Genomic DNA, 15,208 nt, shown 5'->3' on the forward strand with positions numbered 1-15,208 from the left:
CTTGCTGAAGTAGACTCACCATCAATTTTTCATCTCTATACTTCTTTTTCTCATCAGCACTCATTTCTCTGATTGTTTGCTGAATACCATTTCTTGAGGGCCTTACATATGGTTCTTCAGTGTGTTCCCATGCATCCAAGTGATAAGCTTCGACCTAATTTCCAAACCGTTCGGGCCAAGCATTGTAATCATCAATATCCAAGAGCTTAGGCAGTTTCTGTGAAGTCCCCGTTTCATTCTCAAGCAATGCACTCTGAGTGATGTTCATTGGTCCAGCAAAGGCATTATAAAATTCTTTGTCCATTATTCAAATTTCAAAGCTCACAAATTTCCAAGTTCAAGCAAAATCAATAAACACTGATTCAGGCGGAATCAGTTCAACATGTAAGTTCAGGCGGAATCAACAAAAAAACCCCTGAAGCGGAATCACCGAAAACGCTCAAGCGGAATCAACCTTTGAGCGGAATCAGGTTGAATCTTTGGAGCAGAAACAAGTTCTGAGCGGAATCAAGTTGAATCTTTGGAGTGGAATCAAGTTCTGAGCGGAATCAAGTTGAATCTTTGGAGCGGAATCAAGTTCTGAGCGGAATCAACTGAAATCTCGAGCGGAATCAAGTGATGATTTCGAGCGAAATCACAGTGACGTCATTTTTTACGAAAACATTTTCAAGCGAAACCTCAAAAATTTCAAGTTACAAGGGTTTATCAAAACATGATTACGAGCAACTTGTGAAAATCTGAGCCTGTTTTACCGTGAAAAATTTCCAAATTTTAAGAAGAATGTGTAGAAAATCAGAAAACACAGCTGAAATGGCAAGAAATCTTCCTCCTGAGCTCTGATACCACTTGTAGGATCGTGTTCCGACCCGAACGAGTCGATCAGAAGAATTCTTATCCAAAACAAGAGGCAGAAACTAATGTTTTGGTGCAATCTCAGCCGTATTCACTTTTAACTGTTGTTTTTATTGATCAACAATGCGTTTACAAGCCTGACAACACTTCGGCAGCACTTCGTGGCTCACCGGAAGACAATGACACGACTGACTTACTTGATTTCGCTCCAGACACACACCTATATATAGTGCATGCTATTTCGCTCGAACACGTACAAGCGGAATCACTAACATGAGTTTTGGAGCGAAAATCTGACTCTTAGACGATTCGGGCGGAGTCAGCATATTAAGGGGTTTCGCTCGAAATGACAAAATCACCTACTAAGACATGTTTCTAGGATTCCGAGCCCTATTCTCACTAATTCTAATCTAGACTCGATACAAGACGTAGGCGACAGACGGATGCACCAACATTCACTTAAATTTTCACACAAATTTCAACTAATTCAGGATACGATTTAGGTATTTTAAGAACTTAAACTTATTCATGTGTCCCACCTCTTGAATATACTCCCGTATCCAGATCCCAATATTCAGTCTTACAGGTGAGTATACCACAGATGATATATGTAAAGGGTTAGATGCAAGGGCCGTGAGAGCTCAGGTCGATACTTCCGTATACGCAGAGAGATGACGGCTTCGACTTTTCGGTGTGTCCCCTTTAGAGGATCTTTTGTTTCAACAGCACACGATTATCATTTTGCAATGTTTCATCGTTTTTTATGCTGAGGGTGGTGCTATATTTCAAGCAATGCAGAAAGTATTATTCGGGGACTAGGCCAGAACTTCCATTCAGCAGAAGTCCCGGAATAATACCCCAGATATCACTGAGTATAAAGACCTAATATTTCAGAAAGAGGGACCTTTCAAACGAGATTTCAGGGGTTACCTATATATCCAAGTAGTGTTCCCCACGAAATAAGTAAGTTTGAATTTAGATTTATATCCCGAAAAAGTTTACTAAATGTATAAAAACCTATCGGCATATCATCAGTGAGACTGTTTAATGCCGTTTAATCATTACATTTCTTTAGCATACTGTAACTGTCTACTGATGTACTATCATTTCCTCTTTTTACACAAAACTCAAATTTTTGAATTTTATCATGTTTTTGGCTTTTTCAAATTTTCAAATGTTTTTGTATTTTCTGACAATTTTTCTCCCCCTAAAATGCAAAACCATTAAAAGAAAATTTGACAACACGATGCTGATAGCTTTATCTCGCCATCCACTTTCTGCTTCTTGTGTTCTATTTTGCAAAAAATCTAATATGAAGTACTAACTACCCCCATGATTTACAACCCATTTATCTTTTACAGTTTGAAAAACCGTTTTTCAATCTTGTGAAAGTAATCATGTTTGTTCAGCCGTGAGGGTTTCGGCGTATTCATTCAACACATATTCAAACAAAAATTAAAAACAAACATATTTTTGGTTTTTAATTTTTCTAATTTTTAGAGTTTTTGAAAATATTGTTTATTTATATACAGAAAATGTTAAACTCCCTGTTCAACCAAACCAGGGTCCAGCAACCTCTTCCTGTGCCAGGCTGCTCCAACTTCCTTTTTTACAATCTTCGACTTTGTTGAGCACCTGTACATTTAAACTACTCAATTACTTGAACAATTTAGCCCAGGTCTGTTGGACCTCAGGCAATTCTACACAATAATTTTCATTTAATTTCAGAAACTCTTTGTCATTTAAAACTTTTTCAACTTTGACTTCAACTTTCTCATCTTTTACCGAAATCACTTGTTTCTTAACACTGAATTTCTGTCCTTTTGGAGTACCTCTTTTGTAAAAATGTGAATCTTTTTGAACGCTTTGTTTTTGAACAACATTTGGTTTCCAAAACTGTTGAGGCTTTGTCATATCCACTGATGTTTTCCAACTTTGTGTTGTTCTGAATCTGGGTGTGTGAGAATTCCAGGTCGGTCTTGACTCAAACCTGTTTGGGTTTGATTTCCAAGTTTGATTCGAAGCAAACTTGTTTGTGTTGTGCCTCCAAGTTTGTTTTGAATCAAATCTGGTTGACCTTGGTTTCACACCCTCATATTTCTGTTTTTCAACATCAACAGGCTTTGGATTTGGACACTTTCGTGCAACATGTCCAATTTGATCACATTTAAAACACACTTTCTTTGAAACATCCTTGGCCTGTTGTTGTTTCTTTTTCTTAGCATCAAACTCCTCATTAGACTGTTGTCCAAATTTGATTTTTTCCTCTTCTTTCAAACTTTTCCCTTGAACAAAATTCATCTTTTGTTGCAAATTCGGTTTTTCATTTTGCTTCCAATTCTGTTTCTTTTTATAACCCAACCCAGCCTTCATGTTTTTTTTCTTGAAACCAGGTTTGTTATAAAAAGTTTTACGACCTTTACCAGCAAACTTTGAAATTTCAGATTTCTCAATTTCAACCATTTTGAAAACTTTATCAACCTTTTCTGAAATCACATTCTGAATCGGGAATACAACATCTAAGAATAATTTGTCTGATCCAATCATGGTATAAACCAATCCCTTTGAATCATCATTCAATTTTTTCTCGGATTTTGTGTTTTTCAGATATCCATCATAAAGATTTCCTTCATCTTCATCCTGTGATTCAGACTTACCTTTTGTAGACTCATCTTTCAAAATGCTATCAACAACCTTACTTACCACCTCTGAATCATCAGCTTCATCAGATTTGGTGTAAGTCACATCGTACTTTCAGGTAATTGGTCAACTATGTTCAAACCCTTTGCCACCTTTTCCTCATCATAGAAAGTATAATTGTTTCTCAATGGTGGTGGTACCTAATGAAATTCTGAACCAATACCCTTTTTACACTTTTCAGTATCTTTTTCATCAGGTATGATGTTGAAAATGCGTTCGAGAATGTACGAAGAGTTATGATAACTTTGAATTTTGGTAACAACCTTTTCTTTTTCAGCTAGAACTTGTTTAAGATTAGCAATTTCATCAACACACTTGTTTAATTCTAGTTGCTTTTCTTTAAACTGTCTCTCATACTTTTCTTTAGTTACTAAAGTTTCAGACAATCTTTGATCAAAACTTTTGACTTGGCTCTTCAAAGTATCATAAGCTTCTTGTACTTTCTGACTCGACCACTTTAAAGAATCATACTGTTTTTGTAAATCTTGAAAGTTAGTTTCTTTTTCAACACAATCAACACATTTAGCAGTACACGATTGTCTATAAACATCATTATCCTTTTCAAGACCTTGACATTTCTGTGTCAATTTTTCAATTTTTAGTTTCAAAATTTCTTCTTTGTCAATCATTTCTTTACATTTTGTTGTGAAAACATTTTCAAGTTTATCTATTTCATTATCTTTTGTTTTCATCAGGTTCATCTTTTTCAATACAAACTCTGCATGTTTCCATGCATTTCTTGCATTGTTCAGTTGGTTTTAAGTTTTTAGAGTCATAATTTACCTCAGTGAATGGCACATCGGTGTTTTCAGCTGTCTCTGTCTGTTTCAGCTCTTCCTTCTTCTTATCACCAACACCTTCATCACTAGCAGACTTCAAATTCTCAATCTTTACCTCAGTCTCTTTCATCACCGGTTCTTCTTTCTCCTTCTATTCTTCTTCAGCTTTTTGTTCCTCTATAACAGCAAGCTTCGCAGTAATCTTCACTTCTCCAACCAGCTTTTTCAACTCGTCTTCTTTTCTCTTCTTCATTTCTACCACTTTTGGTAAACTCGCTTCACAAGCTTCCTTTATCTTGCTTACCAAATCCGACAAATATTCTTTATCAGATAATCTTCTTGTGTTGAAAGTATCCTGACTTGGAAGCAATTTCATTATAGCTTCATAATCCACTTTTGATGGTTTAACAACTGGATTACCCCGTGGATCCATGTAACACTCCAATTCATCATTCCCTCTTTTTGCTCTCTGAGCTTCTTTGAATGGTTCTCTGAATTTTTCGATTTCCCATCTTGCGCAATCATTTCTCCACCATTTGTCATGATCAACATTTGCTAAAATGCATATCCAACTGCATCTTCTTCAGGGCAAACTTGACTCCAGTCGTAACCTTCATCGTCATGAATAACTGCAAGAGCCCTTTATTTTTCTTCAACCTGCTTCATTCTTGGCAGTTCTGATTTGTTCTGATGATAAATTGCTTTCTTGTAATAGTCTTCTTTGAATGGATTTTTAGAATCATCAGCATAATCATTTCTGCACTCGCGCTTAAAGTGACCTTTTTGTTTACATTTGAAACATGTCACCTTTGATTTATCAAAGCCTAACTTGGTAGAAGGTCCACCAATAGACTTCCTTCCTGTGATCTCCATGAAACGCTGTGCCCTTCTCACCGCACTGGCCATACACCATCTTATGTCGATCAGTTCCATCTCCTCAGGATCGATTTGATCGTAATCTTCTTTTGTCAAGTTGGTGTTGCCAATCTTCCCTGCAACGAGACTTTCATACGATTCAAGGACTGAAGCTAGAAAAACCATATGCTGCTTAGCAGATTCTTCGCTGAAATTTTGCCCATTCTTCAGATCCACTGCGATATTACACTGAAATAAATTCTTTGAAACAGATTGGCTTGAAGTGGTTGAAGAAGATCCACTGTGAAAACCACTGTGAAGACTTTCACTGTTCACTGAGTTTGAGCTTTCTGCAGAAAACGTTGTTCTTGGAGACCCAGCCTGTGGTACATTTCCTCTGTAGTAAAGCTCCACATTTTGCTGATGAGCTGGATTGTTGACTTTAGATCTCTTTATCTCCAACTCATGGCTTTCAAATCTTTCAATCAGCAAATCGACTGTTTACTCTTCAGGCTTGATTGTATTTTTCAACATTATAGCAAAGTATTGCCAATCTTGATCATTTGGCAATGAGTCAAACAGTTTATCAACCAGCTCCTCTTGAGTGTATGTAATTTTTTATCTAGCCAGCTCCATCTTTAGATGTCCAAATCTCTCGATCATTTTACAAACAGATTCATTTTTCATGCAGCCAAAAAGATCAAACTCTTTACGCAACAATTTCTTTTTGTTTTTTTACAATCTCATTACTTCCTACACACTTTCTCTCTAATGCTTCCCACAAACTTTTCGAAGTTTTCTCTTGTTCAAGTAGCGAAATAATATCTTCTCTCACTGACTGTTTGATCAATGTACTCATTTTATATTCAGCTACAACATTTTTTATATCTATTTCTATGAAATCTTTTTCATCTATTAATTCTCCTCCCTCTTTAACTGGTTCTGTATATCCATTTTTCAATTTTAACCAACTTTCAAGAGCAAAAGCTTTTACCCAACCCTCAAATCGGTTTTTCCACCAATTATAATCTTCAACCTTCATTAGCTTCGGTGGTTTCTGTTGACTTCCATACATGTTCTCAAACTTCAAATTCTCTGAAATTTCTTTCGAATATTCTCTCATCTCAGATCTTCTTTCTGTCGATTCTGAAGTGAACGCGTTGTAGAATGTGTTGTAAAATTCTTCACCGCTGCTAGACATCTTCAATCACCTGAGAACAAACAAACAAACTCAATCAGTTTAAACAATATCAAATATTCTGAAATAAACCGACACTCGATTGTCGTGAAATGATCTTGACGCGAAAAAATTCACTTTCGAGCGAAATATAGGTCTCAAGTGAAATCAGACTTTAACCAGACATCCACTTTCGAGCGAAATCAGGAAAATATTTTCAAGTGGAATCACTTGAATAGCATTTTGGAGCGGACTCAGCTGGTTTGCATTTTGGAGCGGAATCAACTGGTTTGCATTTTTGAGCGGAATCAGCTGGTTTGCATTTTGGAGTGGAATCAGCTGGTTTGCATTTTGGAGCGGAATCAGTCAAGTTCTGGAGTGGAATCACAGATAACACTTGTAAATTTCAAGCGGAATAGCAAGCTGGAGCGGAATCAGGTAACATTTTTTAGCGGAATCAAACAATGTAAGTTCGAGCGGAATCACTTCGGAGGTCAATTTTAGTCATTTTTAGGCCGAATTTTGTCCTGTAACTTTCAAGGATTTGCTAATATGCACTTTTATACAGTCTGTGAAAAATTGATTAGGTTTTGACCATTAAATTTTGTTCTGTTGAAGAAAGAAGGTGTAGAAGACAGAAATCTGATGCAATTGAGCTAAACTCTTCCTCCTGTGCTCTGATACCACTTGTAGGATCGTTGTAAGACCCAAACGAGTCAATCAGAAGAGTTGTTAATCCGGATCAAGGGCGGAATCAATGAAACGGACGCTCAATGTAATTATAATGCCTCTTATATTGATTTAACACTGATTACAACCTGAGAACAATTTGGCAGCACTTCGTTACACAATCCAGATCCCGTGCCAAATGAAAATGACGAGTGCACTATTTATACTAGTGCGATTTCGCTCCAAATGTACCAAAGTCATTTCGAGCGGAATCAGAAACTTCTGATTTCGCTTGAAATGGTCTTGGTCCATTTCGAGTGGAATCACACTCTAATTCACTAAAAACTATTTCTCGATCCTCGTGCACTGTATATCCTATTCTATCCTATTACATGATACAAGACGAAGTCAGTAGACATAGTGCACTAACAGACATCAGTTTGAGGTCTAGATTAGGAGTTATGCTCAATAGCGTAAATTGAAAGCTTTTATTAATTAAACGGAATATTTAGCATAAAGCCTATTTAAACCCGAATTTTGACACCAAAACTTTTACCCACTGATGAATATAATATTTTAGGATTTTTGAAGATTTTTTTTAAACTGATCATAACATAGGGTTCATGCTTTGATTCGGTAATTGACGGTTATACCCTTTTTGCTAATAAAATGAGTTTTACATAACATTTTGATACCAAACCTTTTGCTACTAATTTTATATGTTAAATAAATATTTTAAGACTTCTGGGCTGATAAAAATCTCAGCTTTCCTTAAATAGCCCGAAAATCGCTTAAAACCGACTTTTTACGCGTCTTAAACGCATAGTATGGATTAAAACTATTTTTGACATATAAGACTTAATACCTACTGATGTTTTAAGTAAATTTTTATACTTTAACAGTAAGAAAAAGTTTTGAACTCAGATTTCCAAATTTGACCTTTAAAGCTTATGTGAAATTACAAAAATGCCCCTACGGTGCATTCTTTGGTTATAAATGACAAATTTCACATATATGCAATACCCTACTGATATGACTTACAAGAATAAATATTTTTACTGATCATTTCATACCAGAACCTCAGATTAATATTTAACCTCTTTTATAACCTTTAAAATGACCAAAATACCCCTATGGGCTTAATTTGAGTTTAAATTCGTTTTGGGCATAATGGAAGTTATCTTATTGATATCACAAAATATTTAAGGCATATTAACTTAGGGAACCTGTTCATGACTCATTTGTTTACTCGTTATGCATTTTTCGCGTTCGTGAGGTTTATGTAACTAATTTGCATCAATTAACCGAAACGGGTCAAACCTTATCAATTTTTATCTCAAAATCCAGAATGTGTTTAGTTTACTTATATTATACAAGTCTTCAAACTTTTCGGGTCTAAATCACATTGTATTCTGGTCTTCGCTTAATCTCACGTTTGAACCGTATACCTTTCTTTAAAACTAACCGGTCTAAGTTTAAAACTTAAGTAAGACCCGTTAGGAATCTAATAGGTTATAAAGACTTTCGTTCCAGATTTAGGAGCCCTGTAAAAGATACTTGCACTTGCTGATTGATATACATATTTGCTCACGTAAATACTTTTAACTTATTTTCCCTCATACGGGCTTGGGGTACGGTATATAAATTACCGCTTGGTCGGGTATTAATTTTTTAATCGTATGAAGGTTAAATCATTGAGATAACCCGTTTAATCTATTTTGTTTATTTTAAACCTTTGGGGGGTTAATGACCATGTCCTGGATATCCTCGGCTCATTCATTGAAATGGCCACGACTTAAGCACGGGGTGTAGGCATACACCTGCCAGTGTGTATGTAAAATGATATACCGGCTTGTTCGAGAATAACTCGCCGTAGAATATATTATGTGGTGTGTCTATTAATCTTTAACCCGGTATTCATCCCGGGCTACTGAACGTATAATAAACATATAATTCTTTTACAAGATTAGTTTTAAATAATTATCCCAAGTTATAAAAGATTATTTGTGCCTTGTGCATTTCAAATCAATTTTCTTAAACATTTTCCAAAAGAGTCAGTTAATTGTATTTACCAGTGTAAACTGACGTATTTTCCAAAAGGCTAAAGTACAGGTACTAGGCGGAATAGGCTGGCTACTCCTGAGTGAATAAATAAGAGTCTTGCAAGCTTTGTCACTTAAAAATATGTTGAACAATTATCCTCTTTTGTTGTGATCCGCCTGTGGATCCTTTTTTCATTCCATTGTAATACTCATGTTACTTTCATTTGGTTTGTAATATATTTTACTTTAGACTTCCGTTGTGCATTGAACTGTGATCAATTGACAATGACGATATCAACTACGTCACGATACTCCCCACCGGGCCCATCGGTATACGTGGAAATATCAGGGTGTGACAATGTTTACACTAGATTGCAAATTATGTCCTTTACCTTCAAAAAGTACAAAAAACGTATTCTATGTTTACAAAGCCTTGCATATTATGTCTTCAAACCTAACTCAGTTAGTGTTCATGTTAAATCTCACCAAGTAGACCGCACATGAGGGTATTTTAGTCATTTACCTTATTCACTTAAATAAATAAACATAAAAATAAATATATTTAAAAAATTAATAAATATATCACTCTAAAACACACACACACACACTATCTATTTCAACCTCCATAAGACATCTCTTTTAACTTCCATCATCAACCAACCAACGGTCACCACCTACCCACCATCACCACCACAACCTGCCACCGCACCATCCATCCCACCTATCCACCATCACCACCACATCACCCACCAACCTACCTTCTACCCACTACAAAAAATGCCATTCAATGGCATACAAAAATTGTCACAAACCCCCAAAAAAAGTGCCACTAAAGACTTGTTAAGGAATGTGCGGCACACAAAAAAAGTGCCACAAGAAGTGGTAACGCTAAAACCTTTTAGTGGCACTTTTTATTGTGCCACTATATATATCTAGGCTTTTAGCGGCACTTTTCATTTTTGCCACAATATTAAGGAAAACACGTTTTGTGGCACATTTAATATCAATATTTATTTACATCATAAAATAAAAATAAAAATGTAGAAATTGAAATAATAATATCAAACCAAATGTATCGAACATTCTCATAAATATATATGTACATAAAAATTTCTACAATATACGGTTTTTGGAAAAATGCAATAATAAAATCACTAAAGTCTTCATTGTGGCCTCCTAATTTGACTTTCTATCCAACTCTTCTAGGGCAGGACATTGTTTGGCTCATAAACATGGAACCAAAATTTGAGTTCCCTCCATTACTGGATACATGAAGCTACAGGTTCTTATATATTCATGCATTTCCCTTTAGTACTGCTTATCCAAATGGGTGAGGTTCAATTACTACTGTTTATCCAATTGTGTGAGGTTCAATATATGATATTTCATCTCTTCTCATGTCAATAGCTATGCCTATTAATGAATATGTAAGGCTTTTCCATATATCTCTCACCAAATTTGTATGCTTTTAGATACGAACAATTACCAAAATCTTTCACCAAAGATTGTTTGCTGACAAAGTCCCTCGATGAAGTAGTAAAGAGGTTTTGGTGTGCAAAATCAGTCTAGAAAAGAAACAAACAGCTACACAAGATCTCAAACAAACAAAAAGAACATGACCACATAAGCTAAATATGTATAATGTATGATAGGTTAGTCAAAGGAAGTCAAACACACATACCTCAGAGGTTGGATGGGATGGAACCATCATCCGTTTCTAAAAGGGTCATGCTAATCCCACACGCAGAAAATTATTTTCACACCCCTAAGCGCCGCGCTATGGCCATAGCGGGGCGCTTAGGTCGACAAAAGGTGATACGAGGTTTGACTGACATAACAGTTGCAGAGACATAAAGGTGATACGAGGTTGCAGGTGTCTCGTGAACCCTAAGCGTCGCGCTATGGCCAAAGCGCGGCGCTTCGACCCCAAATTTTCACCTTAAAAACCTGCTCAGACTCAACATTCACCATTCGGAGATTTTGTTGTTTGTCGATTTTCTTTGCTCTATTAGTTACATGTCTTGAAAAAACGATGTCGTGGTTAAGCAACTATCTTTTCGGTCAATATTCTGACGAGTCAGTTGTTCCTGATTCTTACAGGGGGACCGCTATTTCTGACTCGTATGAGAAACCGGTCTCGTCCAACTTGAGGGAGGCATAGGTTGTATCTGGCATTCGTTATCGTGATAACACGGTGAAGCTGGATTTGAATACCCCTGTAGAGGACCCTTACGCACAACAAGGTTATTCAAATTTCGGTTTTGGTGGCGAGTACAGCTTTGTACAGCAGGAGTGTTATCCAAACGACAGTTACGGGTGTCAACAGAGCTTACAAGGTTATTCGAATTTCGGTTACGGTGGCGAGCAAAGCTTTGTACAGCAGGAGTGTTATCCAAACCACAGTTACGGTTGTGAACAGAGCTTTGAACATCAAGTCTATTCGGACCTCGGTGACGATGGTGAGCCGGAGGATGTGTCTGTTGACGAGGAAGGCTGTTACCCGGTTACATTTTCGTTTGATACAACGCAGACCTTTTCGTCACGTAAAGAGTTGGTGCGTTGGGTACAAGACACGGCAAAAGACAATGGTTACCTCATTGTGATTAAGAGGTCGAATAAAAGAGGAGAGAATTACAAGATTTGGTTTCAATGTACTTTTGGTGGGGAGCATAAGAGTATAGCTACACAGAGGAAAACGGGTAGCAAGAAAATAGGCTGCCCGTTCGAGATGATCGGGTTTTCGGAATCATCCGGAAGTGTTTGGAGGATCGAGGTGACGAAGGCGAAGCATAACCACACTCCTATTGAAAACTTCGAGGGTCACGCGTATGCAAGAAGGCTTTCTTCGGAGGATAAAAAACTGGTTAAGGAGCTGGCAGAGCAAGATATTCCCAACCAAAGTATCTGGCGAACGCTGACAGAAAACAATCCGGCTAGAAAGCTTATTTCGAAAGATATACACAACATGTTCAGAAGATCAACGCCGAAAAAAATGTCGGTAAGTCTCTGATGCAAAGACTTGAAAACATTATTCTCGAAAAAGATTACACTTATTACATGCGCACGAATGAGATATCGAACGAAGTTGAAGATGTCTTCTTTGTTCACAAAAAATCATTCACTATGTGGTGTGCCTTCCCGCATGTGCTAATGATTGATGCCACCTACAAAACGTACATGTACAACCTACCATTTGTTCAGGTCGTAGGCATGACGTCAACAAACAAATCGTTTACGGCTGCTTGTGCGGTAATTTCCACTGAGAAGTCAGAGAACTACCTATGGGTGTTGCAGAGGATCAAGTCTATGCTGGTAGGATGTATGGAACCGCGCGTGATTTTAACAGACAGAGATTTTGCGCTAATGAACGCGTGTGAACAAGTTTTTCCAAAAGCGCATAAGTATCTTTGTCGGTTCCATATTCAACAAAATATTAATAAGAACAGCAAGAAGAAATTCTCTGACAAGGAGTGGAAAGAATTCGTACGTACATTTTGGACATTGTGCGAGTCAACGACCGAGGAAATATACAGGTATAACTTGGAAAACCTTGAAGCACAGCTGAAAGAAGATGACCGTGAACGTGGGTATTTCTTACATAATTATGTTCAAATTTTATATAATAACAAAAATTGACTATTTACGTTTTTTAATTTTAGAGGTTTTTGATTATTTGAAGAAATCCTGGTTGGATCCATACCGTGAAAAGTTTGTATCTTGCTGGATTAACAAAACTATCAACTTTCACCAAACTACGACCAACAGGGTTGAGGGCATGCATGCAACACTAAAAAGTCACTTTCCAAGTCATCGCAACACACTGGATAAACTTGTACTGTATGTTGATCATGTTGTTGATAGACAATACGCCGAGATTAGAAGTAGCTTTGAAACAAGCCTCCGAAAAGTGATGACGCACCACAAGAATCAGCCCATGCTTGCATATATTCTCAGAAAGGTTTCAATATATGCAATTGAGCTTTTGAGTATGGAACTAAAACGTAAGGAAGACGGGTTGAGAGCCTACGGTGCAAGCTGTGGTTGCCAACTTTTTACCAGCTGTGGTTTGCCATGTGCCTGTCGTTTGGAAAAGTTGGAAAATAATGGTAATTAATATCTTTGACCTTTCTCGTTATGATTTTGCAACCTAATTTGTTTTCATCCACAGGTCAGCAACTCCGGATCACACACATAGACGTGTTCTAGAAGAAGCTTGACTTCAAGCCTGCAAGGAATAACATAGAGGATATCGATGTAGACGCGGAATTTGAAAAATTGAAACAACAGATCGATCCAACACCCCCTCAAGTGAAAAGGAGCTTCTTTGAAAAGTTTCAGCAAATCCTCAATCCAGGGAACAATAACAAAAAACCTCCTGCTGTTCTGAAGAAAACTCGTGGTCGCCCAACATTGAAAACGCAGGAAGAAAGAAAGGTTGAAGCCGCTAGAAAAAGCTCGTACATTCCGTCAGAAGAAACTTGGGTCGAGGCCTCAGACGATCTTCCCCGTCACAGCTCGTACATATCACCCGAAGATTCTAGAAGAGAAAAGAATACCAAACCGCTCAACCTACACCCTGATTTCCCGATGATCAAGCTCGGTCCTAAGACGGATATAGCGATCTGCAACTACGCATCTCAGATCCCCAAAGTGATCCATCCATACATCGTTAGAATAAAGGACGTGAAACCAGATGGTCATTGTGGGTTTCGATCGGTGGCTGTTGGGTTAGGAGTGAAACAAAATTCATATTTGATGATCCAGAAACAACTTATAAAGGAGTTACGTATGAACGAATCGCTTTGAAGGCAGTTTTTCGATCCGGAAAACATAGGACATTATGATGCGCTGGTTAGACGGATCGATTTCAAGGGGGTGGGACGAGCAGGTATCGAAAATTACATGACGATGCCTGAGATGGGGTTTCTTATTGCCCAACGATACGGTGTGATTGTTCACACCTTCGACATTCGTGGGAGCGATACAATTTTCCCTCTGCTGGGCGGGCCAAACGAAGCTGAGGAACCTCACCTGGTGGTTGCGGTTGTGTTCGTCGACGATGGGCATTTCATACATGTAGAGCTTGGAGGTTGTTATCCAATGCCTCCCCCAAACCTACTCTGGACAGCGAAAAGAACAGAGCGCGCAGCAGCCTGGCATACATTATACAGGGATCAGATCAACGCGTACGAAATGCTTATGTATCGTGCCCCTGACCTTAATGTAACCCCATATGTTCACGATGTATGTTAAATGTGTTTAATAATAATCACGTTTGTGTTTGTTCAATATATGCGTTACATCACGTTAAAAACCGAATGTCACCGACACGACCCAATCAGATTCAATACGCACTTGTACGACCCAAAATGACAATATACATCATAATACTACAATTAATGAAAAAATACGTCATGTTCATGTACGGTAGGCGGCTGATACACATAACACTTCTCACAGGAGTACTTGTGCTTTCAAACCAAAATGATACGATATAACGGAATAAGACATCAGACGTAACCGATTTGATCCGGGACGTATAGTCCATATATATTAAAAAATGATGTATAATGGAAAAAACGTAAAATTTAGACTATTATCGACGCGTTTGTGAATTAAAAACAATTTTAAAAAATTTAAAAAAGGCCCAAAGCGCCCCGCTTAGGCCACAACGCTGCGCTTTGGCCCCGAAGCGCCCCGCTTAGGCCATAGCGCAGCGCTTTGGCCCCTCGTTATAGCTAAAGCGAGGCAGCCTTCTCCCCCATTTCATCAACAAACAAAAAACACACATATACGGTGCGATTTCACACACTAGGGTGAAGATCTTGTTTTTCCAGATTTCAAACGCTATTAGGTACGATCGAACTTCATTTATTGTTTTGGTTCAACTTAAATATTTGATTTTGATTTGATTTGGGCGGTATTGATCGACTTGCTGGGACTGTTCTTCATAACGAAGAACCAAAGCGCCGCGCCGAGGCCAAAGCGGGGCGCTTTGGTTCATGTTTATTTTTTTTATTTTATTTGTTTATTTAATATTATTTGTTTATTATTATTATTTGCTTATTTAATATTATTATTTGTTTAATATTATTATTTGTTTATTATTATTATTTGTTTATTTAATATTATTA

Source organism: Helianthus annuus, chromosome 5 (genome assembly GCF_002127325.2).
Source record: "Helianthus annuus cultivar XRQ/B chromosome 5, HanXRQr2.0-SUNRISE, whole genome shotgun sequence".
Taxonomy (NCBI): domain Eukaryota; kingdom Viridiplantae; phylum Streptophyta; class Magnoliopsida; order Asterales; family Asteraceae; genus Helianthus; species Helianthus annuus.